The sequence below is a fragment of the Rousettus aegyptiacus genome, unplaced genomic scaffold (assembly GCF_014176215.1).
Source record: "Rousettus aegyptiacus isolate mRouAeg1 unplaced genomic scaffold, mRouAeg1.p scaffold_m13_p_8, whole genome shotgun sequence".
NCBI lineage: Eukaryota > Metazoa > Chordata > Mammalia > Chiroptera > Pteropodidae > Rousettus > Rousettus aegyptiacus.
Genome location: NW_023416311.1, coordinates 51,625,122 through 51,650,496, shown reverse-complemented (window position 1 = coordinate 51,650,496; position 25,375 = coordinate 51,625,122). Strand labels below are relative to the sequence as shown.

General features: G+C 33.3%; 1 long non-coding RNA gene across 2 annotated transcripts in view; it reads right to left on the bottom strand.

Annotated features, from left to right (window-relative positions):
- The window catches only part of LOC107504014, a 114,063-nt gene that overhangs the window by 74,292 nt on the left and 14,396 nt on the right, over positions 1-25,375 (bottom strand). For both annotated transcript variants that reach the window (XR_004952662.1, XR_001595351.2), the window contains exon 2: positions 5,899-6,036. This is a non-coding gene — a long non-coding RNA (uncharacterized LOC107504014). The remainder of the gene's footprint in view (positions 1-5,898; positions 6,037-25,375) is intronic.

Sequence of the window (25,375 nt, the reverse complement as noted above, 5' to 3'; positions counted from 1 at the left end):
GTTGAAGCTTGAGGTTATGCTGTGCTTATAGTGGCGTTGCACCACAGAGAAGAAACTTGAATTTATAAGACTCAGAAATGTATAGGGCAGCTGACATATCTGTTCTTCCTTCCTTTGAAGTGCGTGTGCGCGTGCACGGACATGCGAGAGAGAGAGGGGTCTACAAGCTGGAATGTAAGCAAACATTTTCTAGGGAAGGGAGAGTAAAGTCCCCAATGTCCCAAAGTTGGAAAGACAGCAAATGGCCCCAGGGGAGATAAGTCTCTAAATATATTTGGACCAATATACAATCTCAAGATTTCAAATCATGTTTGCTATTAATCATCCTTTTAAAAAGTTTTCCAGTGAGTTTCGTTGGAAAGCCCAGATCATGCACAAATGTGAAAAATAATCATGGAGAACTGTTTCCAACAATGCATTATTCCTGCTTTACAAACAAGATAAACAGAGCTCAGTGATGGCAAGAAATTTGCCAAAAGTAAAGCCAGCTCAAACCTAGATGTTTTTGATCTCAAACCCTTATTCTTTCATGAATGCTATGCTCCTTTTTGTAACATATGTCCAGGGAAGGGAAAGGATATAGATAAATGGATTCTAGAATTCTAAATTATAATTCCAAAATATTTTTCCATTATTTTTAATAAATTATTTATTAAAAATAATGGAAAAATATTATTATTATTTGATATCTTTTGTTCTTTTTGAAACCAAATCATGATTTCCAATATTGAATATATGTGAAAATGTATTCCTGACAGCAACCAACCAAACTATAAGCAAACTCTGAAAAACAGTCATTTTAAAGTTGTAACTGTTGTAGCCAGAAACACTAACTTCCTTAAATATGACTTGAGAGGATACTTATGACTGTGAAGCGAATATCTTCCATTTGCACTGATTTGAAGCTTAGGGATAGGTAAATATCATTTAGAAGCTGATTTGCGCTGCAGAATAGAAAATAAACTATTTTACTGGTTAAAAAAAAAGAGATAAGTACAAAGGGACTTTTTGTTGAAAAAATTGTCACAACATATAAAATGTCACACATATGACATTATTTTTCTGCTTTCAAATATGGCTTGATCATCTAATACAGCATCTAATACAGCATCTCCTGCAGATATTGGTGATCGTGAAATGAAGGACTGCATTTTTTTTTTCTCAAAAGAAACCTTGGGCAATTCAAAGTAATATGATATGAATAGAATGCCACATACAGATATTTTTTAAACTTTCATAGCTTCTGGGGTATTTTGTCTTTTGTAATTCAGTCTGCATTCCACCGACACTGTTTTTATGTCAGAGAAGGTTGTTGTTCAACTTAATGTTAAATATTGTATGAAAGTAATTTTCCAAATTTACTATTCTGAACAGTTTATCAGTAATAAAAGTTACTAACCTTTGCATTTAAGTAATAAGTATGACAAAGTATAAAATAATAAAACTAAGAATTTGGAGGAAGGAAAAATAAAAATGCAAATGAAACACCACAGAATTGTATACAAGTTTTTCACCTATTTAAAAAAAAAAAAAACAGCAAGAATAAATCAAATAAGGTTCATGTACAGTTACTCAAAAAAATTGTTTTGTTAATATACATACATGCATACATATGTATGTGCGTCTGTATGTATATATATTAGTAGTCCTCTTTCAGAAGATTGTTCTAATTTTAATCCTCAGGTTTGAAGGCAAATTGTGGCTGTCATTGGATGAATCTATTGATCATTTACATAGAAGAAAATCTTCTCTGTTTATTATTTTTTAATAAAATTTTCTATTCATTGTGCCATGCAGAGTACATTTATTGTCACAAGTCTATGAAGTAAAGCACAAAGTAAATTTATTCTAACTAACCTGAAAGCTTAGTTTATTTGAAGAATTTTATGGCCAGAAATCTTCTGCATAAATGCATATATAAATTCTAAAGAATATTGGTAATTTCTTTTCTAATTTTCCTGAGATGCTTTGCCTCAGTCAGTAAAGTAACTGATTAAAACCTAATCAGTTTACAGTATGTACACAGTCTCTAGTATATTGAAATTGAAACATAGTTTGCAGAAAAAAAGATTTAAAAGTCTAAAGGTTTAAGTGTAGACAAAAAGAAAACTTTAGAGAATAAATAAGAAAACACAAATATACTTCAACTTTTTATTTGGTATCTTTAGTTCTGTTTTAGACTCTATTTGGAACCAAATAATGATTTCTAATATTGAATATATGCGAAAACGTATTCCTGATAGCAACCAACAAAACTGTAAGTGAACTTTGAAAAACATCCTTTTGTTGTTGTTGTTGTTTTATTTTTTATTAAAGTATAGTTGGTATAAATATTGTATTATTTTCAGGTATACAAAATAATGATTTGACATCTTATGATGTGCTCACTACACTAAGTCTAGTAACCTTCTGTCACAGTGTGAAGTTATCACACTATTATTGACTATTTTCTCCTTCACCTTTTCTACCCACCTCTCTATCCTCCTCTCTTCTAGTAACCACTGGTTTGTTCTTTGTTTCTATGAGTCTGTTTTTGTTTTGTTTGTTGTTCATTTTTTTTTAATTCCACATATAAGTGAAATCATGTAGTATTTGTCTTTCTCTGTCTGAATATCTACTGCTAAATATTTTTAAATAGAATGAGCAATACATATATATATATATAATACATAAAATTATATAATAAATCATATATATTACATATGATGTATCAATTATATCAGATTAAATTGCACTTGGTTTTAAATTATAAACAGCCTCTGGGAGACTGTTTTAGGAAAATTCTCAATTTTCGAGATGGTATTTTTTACCTTAATAAGTTTAGAAATTATGCTTTATTAAAACTCAGATTTTCATATTTCTTAGACTGCAAAGTAAAAAAAACAAAAAAAAAGGAAAATTTATTCAACTGACACTTTCATTTTTCCATTATCAAAAGGTGTTTGTGCTGTATTTCAGAAGTCTTGAACTGTGTATTTTACTCAGACAAAGTTCAAACACGGCCAAGCACAACCTTTAAATTTCAATTTCTCTTAAAACTAAAGAATATGTACCAAATTTTCCATTTCTTTTTCAATCAGTCTCAATTTAAGCATCTAATAGTCCTCTTATGACTACCATCTTCTTAGAATATGGACTTTTCCCTAAACAGAAATAGAATGAGGCTCCTACAAAGCAAGATGGTTGTTTGATATGCTTGACAACATTCTTATGGAAGAAGTAGAAGGATATCTAAGACGTTCAGATATAAATCCAGAAATAATTCTTGACATTTCATAAAATTGAAGAGGTGGATCATGGTTCCATAAGTTCACTGATTTTATTATGGTATTCTCAGCTATTTTACAGTCTAAGTATTAAATTTAACTATAATGGTTCCTTGTGGACTACTCAGTATAATATTCTGAGTGAAGTTATTGTGATTTTAGTGTTTTCATCCTGCTCAAACCTTCTTAAATTTCTAATTTCTTTAGCAATGTTAATTCACAAAGTTGCTTTAAGTTAAAATCTTCGAAGCAATTTCACCTAGAGGCAATTCAACCAAACCCTTAAATGCTTGACCAGATTCAATTTACTGGCATAAGCTTCTGCTAGGATCTCCCCTGAATTAGCTATTGTCCTACTCAGAGAACACATATTCAGTATATCCTACTGTAGGTTAGGTAGGAACTGTTCCCTAAGAAAAGATGTAATTTGGCTGAGAAATGTGTTGGATTGTGTGGAATTGTGTTGGCCACTCTGCCCCATTTTTGCCCTTCTATGTTCTTTTATCATAGAAGCTGGAAGCCTGGGAACTACATTTTAATGAATCCCTGCCACTGTGGTCCTAGGATAAATTCTGCCAATGAGAGGAACTAGTGTAATTTTGGAAGGCATAGGAAAAACAAAAACGATGATTATTCTCATGGCTGTGGCTAGCAATACACAAAGCATCAGAATCAAGTTTTTTCCCAGCAGCTTCCTAGTGCTCTCTAAACTAAAGAATCACCTGGTTTAGCGCAATGGGCAGTAAAATCAATGATAGTGGTTTCCTATCATTTGAGCATTTCCTGATTTCCTAATGGTCATGTGGCCTCCCTAGTATTCTCCTTCCCAAATTTTCAAAGCCGCTCTATTAAGCTATTTTTTGTTTAAAATGCCTCATTTCCAGTTTCCTTACTGAATCCCAACTGATATAGAATATCTGGCAGAAAAGGGATCCAGAATCCTTTTTAAAGCCCTTTGGTGGTCCAGAGTGAGAAAAGAAACCAAGGATTCCAAATAGGATCTCACCAAGAGGAAAAAAAGAGAATGTGCTGGTGCTTTTGCGATCAGCTCCAGGTTGCCCACATGAGGAAAGTTTACTTGGTATTGTGTAACTAGGGATGAAAAACCATCTGTTTAGGCTACTAGTTTCAATGAACATGCTTCTAGATAGTAGCTGGGCATGTAAATGGCAAGCCAAAGTGGAAAGTGTAAGGCAATACGTCTATTTATGCAGATTCGTATTAGGCTCAGCAAAAGCCATTTCTGCATTAAGAACAGATGCATCAATCTCATCTACATGCCTCAGAGAGAAAAGTCCTCATCAACCACAATCCTCCCAGTCTTCCAAAAGATCTACAAATAGACATGCATCTGTAGTCTTTCTTTCTCTTTCGTTATAATAGAGGAACTCCATGTGAACCAAAATCAAGGCCAGGACCTCCCTCTGCTTTCTCAGCGATCTCTGGCTTTTAATTATCCTGTTTCTCCCTCTGTCTTTAGCCACTTTGCCATCAACAATGATATTTAAAGAGCATGGAGGTGTGCTCTAGGAACTCACGACTACAGAAGGATCTCTTTTAACCAATACTAAAGTCTACTTTACCTAGCCTATTATTGTCCAAACTTTTCAAAATAATATCTACTTATACTGACTTTTTTTTTTTTTTACCCCAAACACCTGTCAACTCATTTCAGTTTAGTGTCTTTAAATTTTCACTATTCTTTAAGAAATATTCTGTCTATGGTCGTTTATTCATCCATATTTAACTTTTTTCATTTTTTCTTTAACAAATATTAATATAACACTGCTAAAAGCTAGAGATCTATATCTATATATCTATGTATATAAAATAAGTAAAAGAAAAATTGTCCCTGCCTTTATTAATAATGTTTACATTGCAAATGTAAATAGCATCATTTTTTTCTAATCAATTTATACTTTGTAAAACAAAAAAAACGTAATACAAATTTATTGCTACAAGTTAAAAAAAAAGAGGATACATAAAGGAAAATGTAATAATCTCCTCCCAACTAATTAGTTGATGTTAACAGTACGGCCTAGATTTTCCACACATTTCTCTACATACACATAATTAGTAACACATGTATTCAATAAATTTACAACACATGAAATTGCTGATATTCTACTGTTTTTCATTTACAAGAGTATTAAATGATTCAACCTAATATATGTACACGTATAGAGATTTTTATTTATCTTCAAATAGTTTTGGAGTAATGTTCAAATAATATTTTAAAAATATAAATAATTTAATGAATGAATGACATCTGGTTTCACCTTTGTTAAGAAAATATAATTAAAAATCTTCTGCTAACCCAGAAAATCCTCTCCACTAAGGTAGAAGAGAGAGAAAACAGTTTTATTACTGAATAAGCATCAACCCAGAACATGGTGAGCATTATAGGCAATTTACTAAGAGATTGCAAAAGCAGAAAAAGCATCTCGTCCTTTTATATGGCCAAGTAGATACAATCAATTTTATATATCTTGTCAAGATAAACAATAACTATTGTTCTAAGAGGACTTGACAGCACCATTTGTCACACAGTTTATTCTAAATTCACCTGAAAATTGATATGACCCATTACATTAGTTAATTGGATTTATCCTAAGGCAAATTAAATTCTTACCTTTATGACAGGTGACAGTTTGCAAGTTGGCCAAGGTTGAGCTCCTACTAGGCCACAAAAACTGGGAGATCAGGGCGCTGTCTTCTTTGATGATTACATTTCAAAGAGATGGTTCCAGGGTCCCAGAGAAAGATATTCCTGGATTGTAAAAGTGACAAGAGGCTTATTTAGCCTTTAGAAAGATTTACATACATTTCAAAGAGATAGAAAATTAATAATTATAAGTTTTCTAAAGTAAATATCTAAGAGAAGGAAGGGTAGGCCATCTCTTTCCTTATTTTCCACAAGAAGTAAACCTTTTATTTATTTAGATATTTATTTGCCCTTGCATGCAAGAATCAAAGTATTTACATAAAATTATCTACCTTTCTCTTTATCATAAAACATTATCTCCCAATATTTGAATATTGGGGTTCTCCTAGGTAGTAACTGTATAGAAAATAGAGAAGAGACTATGGAAAGGTTGGATAAATATACAACTGTATAGAATGAGAAATTTAGTCAGAAAGCAAATCTCATTATCAGGAACCCATGTAGATATTATTTGTAGACAACTGAGCCAGTAAACTTATCTATACGCAAGTAAATTTTGCCAATATTTATTTTAGGTAAATAATCATAATCAAACTGAATAAATTCTACACAATTTTTTCTTAATAGTTTAACAGTAAGAGCATGATTGTTGCAGTGAAAAATGCATATACTAGATCTTGATGGTAATTAAAATGTTTCCACTTTCCTTTTATAGAAAGTCAATTATATATTGAAAAACCACAACTAGTAAAACATAAAGGTAGAAATGAAATAAATCACACAGTCATGCAGACAAGGAAATAATACACAATTATCTCATAATTTCTTGCCTGAATAACTATATAATATGTTTCACTTTTGCATTCTGGCTATCATATGTATATCCTCAGTGAATATGCTTATCTCACCAAGCCACATTTAATTTTGTATTCCTGATGCTTACATATTTCCTGGCACGATGACAAAACCCAATTAGTGTTTATTGGATTAAATTTTAGAATGACTTTAACTCAAAATTATCCAAGGATAAATCTTGTCTCTATATATTTTTTCTTCAGAGTGACCGTGATTAAGTCAAGCTGCCTCAGGATGTGCCACTGGCATGGGAATTGTTTCCAGCTGAAGACAATTGAGGCCCAATAGACTCAAGAACAGCTTTTGACTCTCCCTTAAGGCCTAACAGAATTTAGATAGGCAGCCCACACCAGGAAGAGAGGTAATACCACAGATGATGTTTTACATTTAAAGACTTATCTGCACATTGTGGAAAATATTAGTTTACCAAACATTCGTTCTTCTCATCTTCCTGTGAATTGTCTTCCTCATTGTCTTTGAAGTCCCACACTCCTAATCCCTTTTCCTTATGGCATATAAGCCTAAATTGCCTGATATCTGTCTGAAAGCTTGTCATGTCTTTGTGGAGTTCCTGTACATACAAATTAACATTTTTCTTCCTGTTAATCTGTCTTATGTCAATTTAATTATTAGGCCAGCCAAAGAACTTAGAAGGGAAGAAGGAAAAGTTTCTCTCCCCTATAAGAAGAACAATAAATCTGCAAACTAAGCCCCAGAAATTGTTACTTTAATTTGCTGAATATTGTTTACAGTATGAAAAGCAGCACTGAATCTTAGTTATACATTTACTTGATGTTTAATCGTATTCAATAGCATCTCAATACAGTTTCCATTTATTGAGTGCTTACTATACACTTGGTAAAAGGTTTTATGTATAATTCTCAAATTTTCAACTTTATAAGGAGTGTTTGCTAGTCTTACCCTTAGAACTGGTGAAACTGAAGGAGATAAAAGAAAGCAAGTAACTTCGCCAGGGTGATACAGCTAGAAAATGGTAGATCCAAGTTTAAAACTATGTTGGTCTGAGTACACAGTTTCTACTCCAAGGTCTCTGCTTTTCCGTCAATACATAACCCTGCCTCTTTAACCAGGGAATGTGTCCCCAGCCTGTACAGCAAGCAGAGTACATAGTATCTACCAAAGGAAGTTGCAAATTTTTCCTAGTTCAAACCATTGTTAGATTTCAAGATGGCTTAATACTTTGGATTAGGAAATGAATTGCGTGACTCTGGTGATAAACACTCTCAGTCGAATAGGTAATAACATCGTGTTTCAGTATAAAAAAAATAAAAGAAGTGGGTGTGATGGATGTGGCCCATGAGGGTAACTCTGTGAGCAATTGATAAAGAGGAAACAGGGTCCAGAACTTGTGGAAGGGCTTTCAAAGAGTTATTTCTCCCAAACAACTGTACTGTGGTTCAGAAGAATCTCCCCAGTATTCCCAGTAAAGTCTAGAGTGATAAACAAAAACTGCAATCAAGGATTGAAAGAAAATGCGAGGCTTAATTATATTTCACTGAACACTATGCAGCAGTTAATTCAGTAAATCAGATCTTCCTACTTCTGAGAATGAACCTACTGTTTTATCCTGCTGAGCCAGTGTCTGGAACTGCATAACCATGTCTGGGAGTAGTTTCTACAGAGAGCTATGGAAGGCAGGATATTAAGAGAGGAAGGGGTTATGCTGTTTGGGTGGAATGGGAAGGGGAGAATAGCCTTTGCAGGGTTCGTACATTGCTGATATGATTTGTCTGAGGAGGCATGGTTCTCTTTACTTTATTCAACCTGGAGAGAAAGGAAAGGCATGTCCGCAGGTACTATTTCACAGAGGTTTTAAATAACACTTCCCTTAATTATTTATGATATTTCTTGCTTTTCTTATTGCCCTGGACCACAAGCTCCACAGGAAATTGTAATACCACTGCTCCTTCTTGTTATTTATTTATTTTTTATTGCTTTCTCAATTACTTAAAGCTTGTATGTTACTTAAATATCTGTTTTTCGTTCCTATCATTTCTCCTCAACCCAATGGCAAACCCCTTGAGGCCAGGAATATGTCGTAGAGATCGACTATCTTACAATAAGGCAAAATACTGGCCAATTTGATCTGGCAGAGAATTCAGATATATTGATCTTTGTTCCAACAGAAGCCCCTAGGAGACATATGACTTTGTAACAAAGAGTGTTCTCCTTATTCAAGGATTATTTTAACAGCAAGTGAAAGAAACCCACCTTAGTTCACCTTAATTGGGAATAAACATTTTGATTCATGGGCACAAATCACAAGAAAAGCTAAAAATGAAGCCTGCCTTACACATTTAGAATATTATTATATTTCCCACAACACTTTCTGTGTGACAATAGAGATACAGAAAACTTCAATTTTTATATTTCCAAAACACTGAAACCAGAAGTAAAAGACTAACCCTCACTGATAATTTACAAGTCCCAGGAGAAAATCCCCAAGCCCATTTAAGAACTGTGAATCAAGAGGCAAGATACCAATAGCTCCCTTCAGTGGACATAGTTAGAATGTGGGGAGAAGGTGCAGTTCCTCAAAAGAATGGAAAGGCCAGTAGGTGAATATTTGTGAGCTGGAAAGCCATTATATTTTATATCTAATGTAGAATGTTATAAAAGGGGAGAAAAAGTTTATTTCAGTATGTGCTGACTATCTACTATATGCCCTATAAATTTTATACACATTATAGACTCGTCCAAATAAATATCCATTAAGGATAATAAATATGAAGATATATGGGATAATACTAGGCATTATATTTGTCCTCTAAGTTCTAAACAGAATGAAACATTTATAATTAAGATAAAGGTAATAATAATACATTTTAAAACCATTAACACCAACGTTTAACCTCTCTGTTAATCTCAGGATACTTCTTTGCCCAAACAAAAGTAGATAATTCAAAAATTCAGTCTTTAAGAGAGCTATTATTTGCAGAATATCACATTCAAGCATTTTACATGCACTATGTCATTTAACCCTCATAAAAATACTAGAATGTAGGTGTTCATATTTGATAGGATATAGGCTAAGCTACTTTAGCATATACACTGACTTTAAAAAACAGGTTTCTTTCTTTCTTAAGGAACACTCAGACATTTCAGGTGATCTAGAACAGGTCAACTTGAGGGTTCTGCCAAATGGCACCATTACCTAAGTCCAGCTATTGGCATTTCTCATCCAGTGGAAAAAGGAAAAAGGCAATGGAGGACAAATGGGTTTTTTTTAAGGCTACGATCTGAAAATTGCATTTGTCATTTGTATTCTCCTGTTAGACATAACTGGGTCAGATAGCCACATTTTGTAAGGCAGGCTAAAAAAAATGTAGCTGGGAGTGCAGTAATCCTACTACAATATACGTGTGTACGTGGGGAGTTGATTGAAGTAGAATTACTGGGATTTACTGTGAAGTTAATGTGTTATAACCTTTAGAATTCCTCACTTACATGGGCTCCTTTCAAGGCCCTGGGAGAGAGGGAGTTAGTAAATCATTCATTTATTTATTTTATATCTTTTTCCTTAATACTTTCAAAAGATAGATCTGCCCCCAGACAGGTAGAGCCTGTCTATAAAAGAAATACAGGAAGAAAATGTCTGGAGGTAAATTCACAGTCTCTTCCCCAAAATAATTTACTTTACCAATGAGTCCCAGAAAAGTTAAGCATCTTGCAAAAAGTCACATGGAGTTAAAGCTGAAATTACAATGTAGGTTGCTATAGCTCAAAGACTTTTCACTATTATATCTCTAGTGCATAATGTACTCATTACCTTTTAGAATTGTATTTCCTCCAGGCACTATCTCAGGAGAAAAGTTGGATAATCTAGAAAAGTTAGACAATAAGAAAATACAAGGTAATTGGCTACATCTCTTTGTCCCTATCTGTTCAGATGATCTTGGGAGACAAAGTGAAAGTGAAAGAGAACATGCGAAGCCCAGCTGCCAAGCTGACATGACAGCCAGTTAGTTGGGGCAATGCCACTCTCAGAGCAACTCAAAGGTTAATGACACAGATGCAGCCGAAGATCTGATGAACAGAGGCTGTGAACTCCATATCAATAACTTAACGGTAAATGCTTGGAGGTGGCAGATGAAGAGACCCATCATCAATTAACCATGGCAGCCCATTTTTATAAAATTGTCAAAAGGGATTATTAAATTTCACATCTTAGTTTGCTTGGGGAGAAAATATCAAATAACACTAAAGGTTGCATTTTAAAAACATTTAGTGTAAACTCTTGCTTCTGGCCTCATGTCAAACTGTCAAAGAGGTGCTATACAATTTGATCCATGCTTTTCATTTTTCCATTTCCAGGCTAAGGTATTTCTTCATACTTATTATTAAACTCGCATTTATTTAAAAAATCAGATTAATACTTTTTAGTTTAAGAATTTCATAAATTAGGGAAATATTTACTCATTAAGAAAATGACCTCAAAGTCTGGATATGAGAGCAAGAGGAATATTTATTCAGCATATCAATTTTGAGTGCACATTCCTCAAAGTAAAATACGAAAAAAAATACAGAACACTAGGTGTAAGCTTTGCTTTTTACAAATTTCTTTATTTATAGTAAATTCAGAAAGACATGTTATACAAAGTCATAGGGACTTTAAATGGTCTCTCTTTAGATATGATTTTTTTTTTTTCATTTCAAGACTTGATTCAGAGGGTTTCATCTACCTTAGATTGTATTTACCGGGGATTAGACTGATTATTCAACCTTCTAAAGTAAATCAAACTTCTTATATTTGTAAAATTCCTATAAATGCCAGATTTATTTGGTAGTACACTGGAAAAATTTTAAAAGACCAAATATGACACTTTTTAAAGGGCAATTATAATTAAATGCCACAACTACTAAAGTATAACAAGTTTTCATAGTAGCCAGAAAACTATTCAATTAATTCACTCACCACGTTTTCACACTTAGCAATGTGATGCTATTTCAATAATTATTTACTATTGTATTATGACTGGCCTAATACTCTCTTAAGAAAATTATTTTCTTTAGCACTGGATTAATATTATCCTGTGCTTCTAACTTTTTATTTGTAGTCAATTGTACCCAATTCAATACCACAATCCCCTCAATGTAATGATCTCTGATGGACATCACTAAAACTGTTTGAAAACTTGACTGTAACAAAATGAAATGTTTACACAATGATTAACTGAAGGTAGTTCACTGAAAAGAGCTCATAGCACAGCAGAAAGCTGTGGGAAATTGTTGAGAGTCACTATCCTACATATTGATAAAGATGAAGAAAAAGATTATAGAATTCTAGAATTATAAGGCATAGGAATTATTTAGGCCAGTGTTCTAATTAAACAGGCCAAGGACCGAAAATCAAATTTAATAAAAATCTTAAAATTGGCAGCTGAACCAAGATTTGGATCTAGTGTTGTGTATACTGTAGCCTACTGCCTTAACTAAAATCATAGTCTCCAAGATGGCATGGATATAATGACAAGAGCAGTACTTGACTATAATTACTTGAATTGAGCAAATTGTAGGTTGGCCTTTTATTCCCAGATGAAAACTTCCTAGTGGTCCTTTGTCTCTCCATGTCTTCCCCATAAATCAACCTAGATGGAGGGCTGAATAATGTGGTTGTGGTGCTGAGAAAGTCTGCACTCTCCTATAGGTTCCAAAATGTTCCCTCGTGTAGCAAGTAAAAGTGAATTAACTGGTTGACTGACTGACTGACTTCCAGACTAAATGGTTGATTGTCTTACAAATTAGGGCTTCAAGGGAGGCTCCTCAAGTAAACTTCCAATGTTAAACAATTGACAAATCTGATTATTTATAGTCCCAAGTTAAGAAAAATTTCTAATTTAACTGAAATCTCTTCAAATATTTCTTAAAACCCCAAAATTTTTTGTTTACATAAAAATAATAGCTAAAAAATTAAATTATGTTGTATCTAAGAATAAAATTATATAGCAATTCAACATTAATACCTGATATTGTGTGATAGATGTAATAGACATAATATTGTTATTATGATACTCACAAAAATAATATAGCATTTATATTTCAAGAGTTGGTCATAATGCCATGTCTTTCAAAAGGCAACTTTTCAAATCAAATTTTAAAATTAGTATTATCATCTTGGGGATCAAATATATGGTAGCTGAAAGAACCTGGACTTTGGGTGGTAAACACACAGTAAAATATACAGATGTTAAATTACAATGTGCACCTGAAAATTATATAATTGTATTAACCAATGTTGCCCCAATAAACTTAAAAATAAATAAATAAAAATGAAAAAAATGTATTATAATCTTTTTCTATCTAAAACTTACAGTAGTAAGTTGATACACTTTGTTCTAGCATTCATGTCTGAGAAAAAGTTTTACAAACTTTATAGAAAAACATTTGGACAAATTAAAAATCATTGCAGCAATACATATAGGCCTCATATTTCTTAGAATTTCTACTTCTTTTCTAATTTCTGCATTTTTTATATTATGGGAAAACATTACCAAAGAAAATACAATAGTAAAAGACATTGGTTCTGAGGGAGAAAGATAGTGAAAATTATCTCTTTTGTGAAATCAAAGAATCTCTTCTTTCAATGTTCTCGTTAATGTGAACTGAATTAAAAATGTAAACATGTAAGTATATGAATTGCTTGATTCCAGTTTCACCTTCATTAGGTAACCTGTGTCTTACAAATTCCATTCTTAAAGAACGATTTTTATGTTCATTGTTTCCTCTCAATTTCCCACTAAACTTCCAATTATTTTAGAGTAAAAAAAGCGAGGCATCAAATAAATAAGAAAAATTTTAAGTACTATGGTATCATGCAAACATGAAAATTTTCAAAAATTTATATAATGATTGGTCCTTCATATTATCTTTAGGATTTAAAGATTTATATACAAACGTGAATGCTAAAACTGAAATGTCTATGCTTCATCCTATTATTACATGACAGAGCACTGACAGTATCAGATTCTAACTTAACCAAAATTAAACTAAAATAGAAAGCATCATTGTAATCAGCCATATGGCTAATTCATTCTCAACTGGTTATTTTTAAAGACCCAGACTCCATTCCTCTCTAGAAGAAGAATAAAAATAGCATTAGTAGTGTGCACATCAAAGTTACATTGCTCAGGCAGTCATCGTGTTAGCTGGCATTAAATTACTGAACAGTATACTATTACAACACAGGTCACCTGGATGACTATGAATGGATGGTCTTTATGTGATCAGGATTAATTTGGTAGACCTGGCCCTTGTAGAGAAAGCCACAAAATACAACATTGATTCTCAAAGAGCAGGGATGAGAATAGGATCTGCACACAGATCTTAAAAATATAGTCTAAAAGTACCCGCAGGCAGGGTTCTGCTTCCTAAACATAACTGATTCAATTTCAGATGATGATGTAGTAGCTTTTTAAAAAAAAAAAAAATCGTTTAGATAATTTTTTAATGCTTTATAAAGATTTGAAGAGTGTGTAGGGGGAGGGTGGGAGGAGGCTGATAAAAATGATACCATGGAAGAACTTCAGGCTGAACTTTGAACTTTAAATTTTGTATTCAATTCTATGGCAAACGGCATTACCTTCTCCTTCAGGTTATGGGCATCATAGGTTTGGTAGCAGTAAAAGACAGATAGGAGTCTCCATTTGGCCTCACAAGTTGCAGTTTGCCCTCATATGTTCCAATTTTTCTCTGTTTTTCCCTACTACACATCTAGCTTTCTTTCCAGGCTATTGACCCAGTTGACCTTTTGAGACTTGAGGCCTAGCACAGAATTCACAGCAATAAGCTGATACAGATTTCTGCACCAGCTTCCAGAACTGTGTGAGGTGAAAGTCTCTAGAATAAATCTAGAGATTTATTCTATATCACTTATAATGATTCTACTTCTCAGACCCAATCCTGATGGATAAAGTAATAATGCAGAAACATGAAAAAATTAAAGGGATTAATGCCCACTCTGAAAGGGAGTTAGTATAATCTAGAAGTATGTCTTTATATTCTTTGATTTGATTCCATATCCTTGAATGCATACTTCTAACATCTTTATTTTACTATAGGGACTATTTTATATAATTACACTGAGTTTCTCCAAAGGTAGGAAGAAAATAGCTCCTAATAACTACTCCTTCAAATATTCACTCTCAAGCCCTCTAGAGTCTTCAGTCTGAAGTATCTTAGTTCCACTTTTCCTTGCCTCCTCGCTGGCTTCTTGGAGATTTTGTCCATCAGGCTGTGATAACAGCCCTTTGAAAAATTATTATAGGTTTTTCTCTTTGTGTATTATGAGTGGTCTTTTCTAAAAAAGAATGTTAATAAAATATAGCAAACAATATTGTATTAGTTTCAGCTGTACACCATACTTATTCAACATTTATATACGTAAAGAAGTGACCACCATGATAAGTCCAGCAACCATCTGACACCATACAATGTCATCATATTACTGACCATATTCCCCATGCTGTATATCACATCCCCATGACTTATTTTATATCTGGAATTCACTCCCTCTCCCCTTTTTGATTTTTCAATTAGAGTCTACATTCACTATTATTTTAAATTAGTTTCAGGTGTACAGCACTGTGGTTAGACATTTATATAATTTATGAAGTGATCCATCTGACTACTCTGGTACCCACCTGGAACTATACATAGTTATTACTATATTATTGACTAGAATCCCTAGGCTTTACTTTACATCTCCATGACTATTTTATAACTACCAATTTGTACTTCTTAATCCTTTCAGCTTTTTGACCCCATCCCTAACCTCTCTCCCATCTGGCAACCATCAACTTGTTCATTGCATCTACGAGTCTGTTTCTGTTTCGTTTATTTTGTTCTTTAGATTCCATATATAAGTGAGATCATATGGCATTTGTCTTTCTCTGTCAGACTCACTTCAAGAGTGAAGTCTTTACAGTTTAGCTGTTCACTGTAAACTTGTGAAATGATGCTCACATTTTCTTTTCCTTCTATAAGGATCAGCCTAGCAGAAGCTGAGCAGAGCAATGAGCACACCTTCTAGCAAGTATTAAATCATCCATAAAGTGAAAGACAGGAGAGTATATCAACTCTCTTACTAGAAGCTACCAGACAGGCATTTCCTTTTATTTCAGCAAACTTGCTTTTTGGAAACCTGGGCATTCACTTCATTTTTCTTCCCTGACAGCTGTTTCTAAGTCACAGGTCCACTTTGTAGGGCCTTTCTTTTTTCTTTACGATGTCATCAAATATTCTACAAGTATTTCCTGAGCACTTACCACATAGCAGGCATAGAGTTAAGCCTAGGCCTAGGCTGGGATGAAATGTGTGACAAGGGAAGCCTCTTTGGTTTGTCTAAGGACATAGCATATTCTTGGGTTACAAGGGGGGCTACCTAAAGAGGAAAATTGTAGCAGCTTTTGTTGAAATTAAAAATATGTATATATAATGGTGTTTTAAAATTTTTACCTAATCCGTTGCTGCTAGAGTTTAGTGTAATGTGAACAGAATTCCTTTCTTGGTTAATCCTCAATATTTCCATCTCAGCGTAAACAATATTTGGCCGGGAAGAAATGGTTTACAGCAGATCTCTAGGATTTGCTTATTAGATATGCTATGCCCAAGGCTTGGGCTTTCTTCGTCTTAATTTTACCCACTAAACGTACATTCAAATGATTATTCTATAGATGCGTTATCAATTGGGGAGTTCTATTGAAGAAATAAAAAAAAATCAATTCTCTTTTTTAACCTTTTTCTATTCATCACTACATCCTACCACAATACAATAAGACAATGTTCAGCTACTCATTTATACCAAACAGCAACAAAAGAAGCAATATCTATTGTTAACTTTTTACAAATGCAAGTTTAAAACTAAAACAAATCAAACAGAGACTAGATAAATGGCTGCAATTTTACTAAAAGACAAAGCTGAGTCACACACATACACACACACACACACACACGCAAAAGTACATTGGTGTGCACTAAAATAAATCCCAAGGCAGAAACTCATAATTATGTCTATAGCAGAAGACAGGGTAGATGCGTTCTCAGTAGTATATTCAATTTTGTTAGATTTTAGGAACAAGTGACTGAGAAACAGTACATCTACCAAAAGCAGTGATGCCTAAAATATGTTTTTAAACCTAAAGGGGGTAGAAAACTTCCCTGCATCACCATTCAGGTTAAAATATTTTGAATTCATTTTTCAATGTTGGCACTTTTACTATTTTATTAAGAATACATTAGTAGCTTTTAAACTTTAATAATTATAACAAAAAACTGCAAAAGTATGTTATTAAAAAAATTTCTGAAAGCACTTTAATACTGTGAACCACGTGAAAAAATGCACAAAACAAATAAAAATATTTATATGCTGTCCTAGTCACTACTATTATTTATTTGTTCATTTATATCTGTACACTCAGTGCTTTTGTAAATTATTTAGGGAAACATAAAAATACACTGTATAATAAAATGTGTATCAAAAATAACTGAAGAACTGTGGCAAAGGTAAATAAGTGTAGAAATAATAGAATGAATTCAAAAGTTACACAAAAATGCTTGCCCTGAAGTACAATAGCTAATGTCAAGCCTCTAATTGGCAGTGTGCTGTCTACTACAGTAAAGCAAGAGGAAACACAGCCAGTTACTTGAGCCATAGTTTCCACAATAAGAGATAGACCAGTTTCTCAAAGAAGCACATTTATTGCTCATATGAACACCAAAGATAAATATATATATATCTATATATATATATCTATATATATATATATATATATATATATATATAAATTTTAAAAAGGAAGCCCTAGGATCTCCACAGGGCTACTGGAAAATCATATCATCAAACCAAATGAATGCACAGATAGTGAAAGCTTTAAATGTCTATAGCAAAAATAATACCAACAAGAACATTAGTCTAGCAAATATGTGTAGCCCATTTTAATCATACATTCTGATTTTAAGAGTGTTTTTGTGTGCACATGTATGTATTCTCCAGTAAATCACCCACAGGTCTTTAATAATAAAAGCTCATACTACATATTCCAATATACATGTCAATTGGTGAATACAAAGCAGGAAATTGTTGGAAGACATACTGAAAGCAAAAATATGTCTTTGGTTTTAAAATACCTGATATAAAGTTATTCTTTCTGACATTAATTTCATAATAAATTTGATGGGCTCAAAATTTAAGAAAATACATTCCTGTCAATTGCATATAAGAGAATATGTATGTTTCTATTCTTTCTATAAAGAACATGTCTCTAGGTTAAGCAAAAGTGGCAGCAAGTCAAAATTTTTCCTACCAAACTTGAATTTTTAAAAAAGTATTAAAATATAAGTACTGTATAAAAATCAACAATGAGGTGTTTGCATTGATTCCAAATCGCTCTCTTCTCAGATATTGTAAAGTGTGAAATAAGTTTAGATTACCCTGGTAATATTTTAAATTACCTAGATCTAGTCAGTCAAGAATATCTAAAAATAGACTTCTGATTTACATAGGTCAATAAATTCCTTTTTTCATTAAACTATTTTGAGTTTGGTCACTTTTAATCATAGTGTGTGTGTGTGTGTGTGTGTGTGTGTGTGTGTGTGTGTATCTCAAAGTTGACAAAAGTTCCACATTATCTAATATTATTCTTAACAGGTATTTCCACAAAATGAATGATATAAGGAGTTCAATAATGAAATCATCGTACTGAAGCTAGCCTACCCTTCAAACAGAAAAGTTGATGGAAAAAGCCAAGATTACTAATTGCCAAGAACAGGGTTTACTAAACAGCTTAGATATCCACTAAGTTAATAGGAGCATAAATTAGTGAAATAGAAGCTTGCTTTACGAATGAATAAAATCGCTAATTCTTTCAGCCTAACTCTTACTCCACTCTTTTGTTACTTCTACTAATCTTTCAAGTCTACTCCTAAAAGTCTCCTCTCCAGAAACCTTTTCCTCAACTGAAAAACTACATCAATATTCCTGTTACAATTTCTAGTTATATCTTGAACATAGTTTTTAAATTAAGAATTACATTTCTATATTTTCATATAATTATTTAATAGCATTATCCTCACTCCTATAAACTGTGATTCTTATGAGTGCATTATTTTCTCTTTTTCCCTCTTCTTCTCTCCTTCCCCATCTCCCTCCTTCCATCTCTCTCCATCTCTCTCTCTCTCTCTCCCTCTCCCATTCCTTCCATCTCTGTTTCTACTGTATTCCCACCCCCCAATGTAGTACCTGGCACTAGATCAATATTTGTTAAATTAATGAATGAATGGATGAATAACTGGATGATAGAATGGGTGACTGGTTTAATATGCAGGTACTAAAAAAGTACTTACAAATAATCACTTCCCCTTCCCAGTTCCAGAGCCCTGCATTATCAAAATTAAAACAAAGCAATAGTTGTACTGTATCACTGAATCTTACTATAAAATGAAGCAGGAATTGACAATTTAGCTGTGCTGAACAAATCGACTTCTACAGATCACATTATTTCTTTTGTAGACTACATTTTTCCTGATGTTTGTTCCTAGGCAGATCCTTACATTTTAGTAGCAGGGAATGAGGTCTGAACTCACTGAGAGTAAATTAGTTGGAAATATGTCATTCGTTGAATATAAAATAGAAAGGGGAAATTGCATGGAATTGTTTAAGATTGATGCTGGAGAGATGTGAATAACAAGTGTATGCTATGTGCTAGGTATATTTTATAACACTTCACGATAAATAAATTAAATTTAAAATTTAAATAACTCACCCAAATAACTAATCAGTAGTCAGCATGTGGATTATAGAATACAATGAAACATTCATGTGACTCTAAAATGCAAACATGAGCTTTCCACTATAACAAATGATCTCAAGAAAAATTATAATTTGAATGTCTATTTTATTGTTCTAATATATATATACATACTAATGTTTGATAGTAAAATTTTAAAATGATTAAATAAAAATTATCTTTACTAGAAACATGCATGAAATATAAAAGTATCTGAGGAGCTTGTGTTAAGGGAAAGGCAACAAAAATGTGTATTATGCAAAGAAAAAAATGAATAAAAGTTCATAGAGCTACATATAAATGAAAACATTTTTATTAGTCTATTTAATAAATATCATCTAAACAATGCAGTAGTCAATGCAACTAAAAACAGAAAAACAGCAACGAGGACATACGCATGAGATATTGTGAATATAAAAATTGCATTATAAAATTGCATGCATTATATGATCACATTCATTATAAAGATAGTGATAAATACCATATTTTATCAATTCTAAAATGGTTATTTTGCTGCTTATTTTCCTGTTCGCTCTCAGATCCATTTCCCACCCATTCCTTGCTCTGCTGACCTTGCAAACTCTATTTCCCCGGCTTCTTGCCAGCTGGCTTCCTTTCAGTTTCCACTAATGGAAGGCATATGTGAGCAACAGGGGGTGGAGAAGGGAAAAGGCAAGATTCTTGCCTCTCCCTGCTGTAGAAGGCCTCCTCAGCCAGCCATCAATTCCATGGCTCTAGTTCCAACCAGTCTCTGGCTCCATGGTTCAAGCTCCTGCCATGATTCTAGTTTCTGCCAGGCATTCTGGCTCATGTGCCAAATACCAACCACCACTTCATCCTTTTATTCTTCTACCCTGAAACTGAGAGCAGCTTCCTTCAGGGGCTAATCTCTAGTTGTCGAACCTATCTCTATTGGCCCTTTTAGCTCTCTTTTTCTAAGTAGTTCTCTATTAAATTACTTCTATTGAATTACCTGACAGTTCTGTTTCCTAACTGGACACTAACTTATGCTCACATTGTTTTGATGTTCTAACATCTCTAAAATTGGAGTGGATCTTATAATTCTTATTGATGAGATAGCAAAATTGATCCCGGCAAAGGAATGAACCCCAAATCTGGGTGTTCAGTTGAATATCTTAAGAAACAAGATCACGATAATCATATGGGAGAATACATTCTGAGACAATAAACTCTGGATTCGAAGTGAGGATCACAATGACAGGTTGAGATCTCCTTAATAATAATTCTTATTTGTCAAGATGATGAGAGGGAGATAATACAAGGACATGTATATAGTAATTACAAAATTCCAGGCACTGTTTGAAGTACTTTACATATATTTCCTCATTTTATCTCTCCAAAAACCCAGTGCTTTTACTGTCTTTCACTTATTCATATAGACTAGCGAAAAAGCCAGAATTACTTGGAGAAAGAAGGACAATAAATATGTATAATTATATAATGTAAATCTTAAGTTTTTATAGGGATTGGCCCTAACCTTAGTGCCTATCATGCATCCTAGATACCATGAACTAAAGATCACTAAAATTCTGAAAACCAGAATAGAACCTTGTTTTCTTTTAAATCTCCTGGAGCCAAAAGATCATGGTTACTGAAAGGGTGAGGCTGTACTCTATCATTAATAATCATACAATAAATAAATTTTTGATATCATCAATTTTTAAAAAAGAATCATTTTATAAATGGAAATTGTGTAGATGAAAATAGCCCAAATATTAATCTATTGCTGCATAAGAAATAACTACATTTAGTGGCTTAGGACAAGAAACTTACTATGTCACACAGTTTCTGAGGGTCAGGAATTCAGAAGCAGCTTAGCCATGTGTTTCTAAGCCATGTGGCTCAGGGTCTCTCATGAGGTTGCAATCTAGCTGTTGATTGATCTGTATCTCTGTGACTGGGGCTAGGAAATCTGTTTCCGGGCTCATTCACATAGCTATTAGTAAGAGGTTTCAGTTCCTCATCATGTGGGATGCTCCATAGGGTTTCCCCCAGATCAAGTGATTGGGGAGAAGGGGGGGGGAGGGAGAGACAGAAAGAGGAGAGAAAGAGAGAGAGAGAGAAAGAGGGGGACGGGGAGAGAGAGAGTTGGGAGCTACAATCTCATACAATTTAAACTCAGAAGTAATATACTATCCCTTCTGCCATATTTGATTCATCATGTAGACCACCCCTTGTACAATTTACAGCAAGGGTATTGATATACTGAGAGGCATTAAGGGACATCTTTAAGGCTGGCTACCACATAGTCTTTGACCTGGAATCCAAAGATTTGGGTTAATAAAATTATTTGGATAGTAGGGTAAGATGAAACCCCAATCTTTCCTGACCCTCCCCCAAAGCTTCATGAGTAGAAAAGAAGACCTTCACCCTTCCATTTTAGAAGTACTGTATATCCTCCTGACTTTGTCTCATCCTCAGGAGATATAAAGCAATAGAGTATTTGAGCAGTGAAATGATACACTGAATATTCACTTAAAATCATGAATTCCCCTGCATTTGTATATTCTCCAGTTAAAGCAATGAATTTATTATAAAAACCTATTGTTAATCAGAAGTTGAGGCAGTTTCCTTCACAGAAGCCTAACAGAGTAGCAGAGCAACTGTACATACACCTTTGAGATGCCACATTCTCCATTCTGTCAGAGTTCTCATTTATCCTCCTGGGATCCATAAAATAGTGTGGCTCTTCAAGGATTTATGAATTCTTCTTTGATGTTTTCCTGAGAAGTTTTCTATATGCTTCAAGACAGAACACTGAATTGCGTTAACCCTAAAGCGAACCTACACACTTGGCTAAGAATTTACACGCTGTTCTTTATTCCATCTGAATTAGGTTAGTAGGGGTGATATAGTCTAGAATGACAATTAAGCATGTAACTTACTATTTTTATAGAGTTTTATACACATAGTATAGACCTTACATTAAGTTAGCCTCTTTAAGCACAACTTTTTTTTTTGATAAGACACACATTTTTCAGTGTATTACCAAGTAAAATCAATGTATACAGTTTTAGAATAGGCTTGCCATCAGGGAGAATTAGAGCAAGCAAGAAGTATTTTTGTGCTAAGCTTTATTGCTCAGTGACCACTTACATGGAACAAATGTAGTTCAAACATCAGCAGGTCTATTCTTCAAAAGCAGGCTCTTTTTTCACCTTATTGATTTTTTTCTGCTCATTATGGATCACTTCATCTCCTTTTGATTTGTTTCTCTTACTGACTTGGCACTTCTTGTAGGTACTTCGCTTTTCACTAATGGCAATTGCTGGCTATTGACCAAATATGACATGACTACTGAATCAAAACTTTTTACATTATAGCTCAATAATGGTAAATGCAATTTTATACACTCCAAATTAGTTCTGCCAATACCATTAAGAAATATAAGGACTAGTCAGGATAAAATCATAATAAAAATGTCTAACATCACAACCACAGTTTAGATTGCTTCAAATACTATTCAGTAAGATAATTTTGTTTACCTAAAATAAAGTGAAGGAGAAGATTCTACAAACACCCATATACTTAATGAATATCTGTTTTCTTTTACTGGGAAAAGAAATGCCACTTGGTAAGAGAACCGCAAAAATATAATTAATCCTATATGGTAACTATTTGGTCACTGACTAAACAAACCAAAGAAAACAGTGATTTTGTTTTGTTCTTAAATGCTGAATTTGCTAATCCTAACTTTCTCAAAGATAATAATTGCTATTTAGCCCACTTGTCAGTACTGAATGACAGAAAACTGTATTATATCCTATTACTATGACCTACAGGAGTTACTGACTCTTCACTTTTTTCTAAAAGGTTAAATTTGTAATATAACATATTTTATGGAGCAAAAAATGGAAATATGTTCTTTTGTGAAATATACATGTTTTGGAAACATGAATATCAGATACAGGCTAGATAAGGCATAGACATGATGAGAGAAACTAAAAAGAAATAAAAAAGTATCCTATGGTTTTTGTCATATTTGTGAGGGCCCCAGAAATGATGTATGCATCTTATAACAGGGCATACTAATAGGGGCTAGAAGAAATACAAGTTGCAATAATGTGCATTGAGACTTTATTCAAATTCTTAGGTGGATACAGACTTTTACCTTTCTTTATTTGAGCATATTACATTATCAATTATGTGAATGAGTTAAGTCAATACTTCATTACTGACTGCCTTTCCCATTTTCCTCAGTGGTTTTATTATACCTTTACTACTCTCCTTGCATCCCTACCTTTCCTCTTGACTGACACTCTCACCTTGGACTTCAAATATAGTCAATCCTTTCTACCCAGAAATTGAACAAAATGATCAATGTATTTCAACTTCCACTTCTTTGTCCTCTTCTGCCATAGACCCTCAAGTGTAATCTACATCCACTTTTTTCACTCTTATGCCTCCTAGAATCTTGAATCCTGCACTGTATTTTTCTTTCCTTTACCACTCTAATGAAAATACAGGAAATTGATCTCTGGATTGTCAAATAGAGTTTTCACTTATTACCTGCTTTGATTTCTTTATGATATCTGTCTTGGGCAGTTCTTTCTCTTTTAGCTTAACTAGCAGCACTATTTTGACTTTCCTTCTTATCATACACTATTATTTATCTTTTTGGTTTAACATCAGTTTTCATCTGTTCTCTGATCCACAGAACATCTTTGTTCCTGTTACAGTCTTTCTACAGTCTCTTCCATGATATTTACTATACAAAATTATGTCTCCAGTATAAAACTTTCCTCTTAGTGCTAGCCTCATTTTAAATCACCTACCAAACTAAACATCTATATAGCTCTCCAATAGAAATTTTAGGTATATTATGGACAAATATAGTAATAATAATTATTATATTGTGAAAAAAGCAATATATTTAATATACATGGTTTCAATCTCAATAATAACCTCTTGAGAGGAATTACTTTATGTATTTTGCCATGAACAAAACTAAGAATCAGAATAATTAAGAATGTGCATAATGTCCAAAAAACAGTCAAGGCGTGTACCATAATTTGAATTCAAGTCTAGGGCCAGTAATGGAAAGTATAGTGATTTAACTGATTGCTAAATTCCACTGCTTCCAAAATAAATTTTATACACATGAAAAACCTGCTTTTCCACTTTGTTTAAAGCTCAGTGAATGACTCTGCACCTTCCAATCACTTTTACAGCAAATCTAAGTGACAGCTCTGACCATTCCATCTCTAATTATAACCATATCCATTTTTTTTTGTTTTGATAAACGAGTGCCAAAAGTGTTTTTAAATAAATACCCTGCTTCCATTTTCTCTACCATGACTCTTATTCAGACTTCCTAATCTCGACTTCCACTTACTACCTGAATAACGGTCTTAAACTTAAGCTTTTTCATATTATTCCCTTGAACAAACTCTTTCAATTATTTTAATTTCACACAGAATAAAATCCATACTCCCAACCCTCTCATTTGCATATCCATTATTATTTCTAGTTGTCTCCCTTGTTACTGAGGCCCATGACCTTTTGACTTTATATTCATTGCATCATTATTTGGTATGTGAACATGCCAGTCACTTTCACATTTTCCCTTATTCTTTGCCTCATGCTCTTCTTTCTGTCCTTGTTTTCTTCCCTGACTAGAAATCCAGTTCACCTCTATTCATCATTGATATATTTGGATTTGAATAGGTCTGTTATATGTCTGTCTCCCAAAATAAACTGACAGGTTTTCAAGACAAGAGCCAGGTATTCATTTTCACAACTCTGCTCTTTTTGCCCTAGAGACC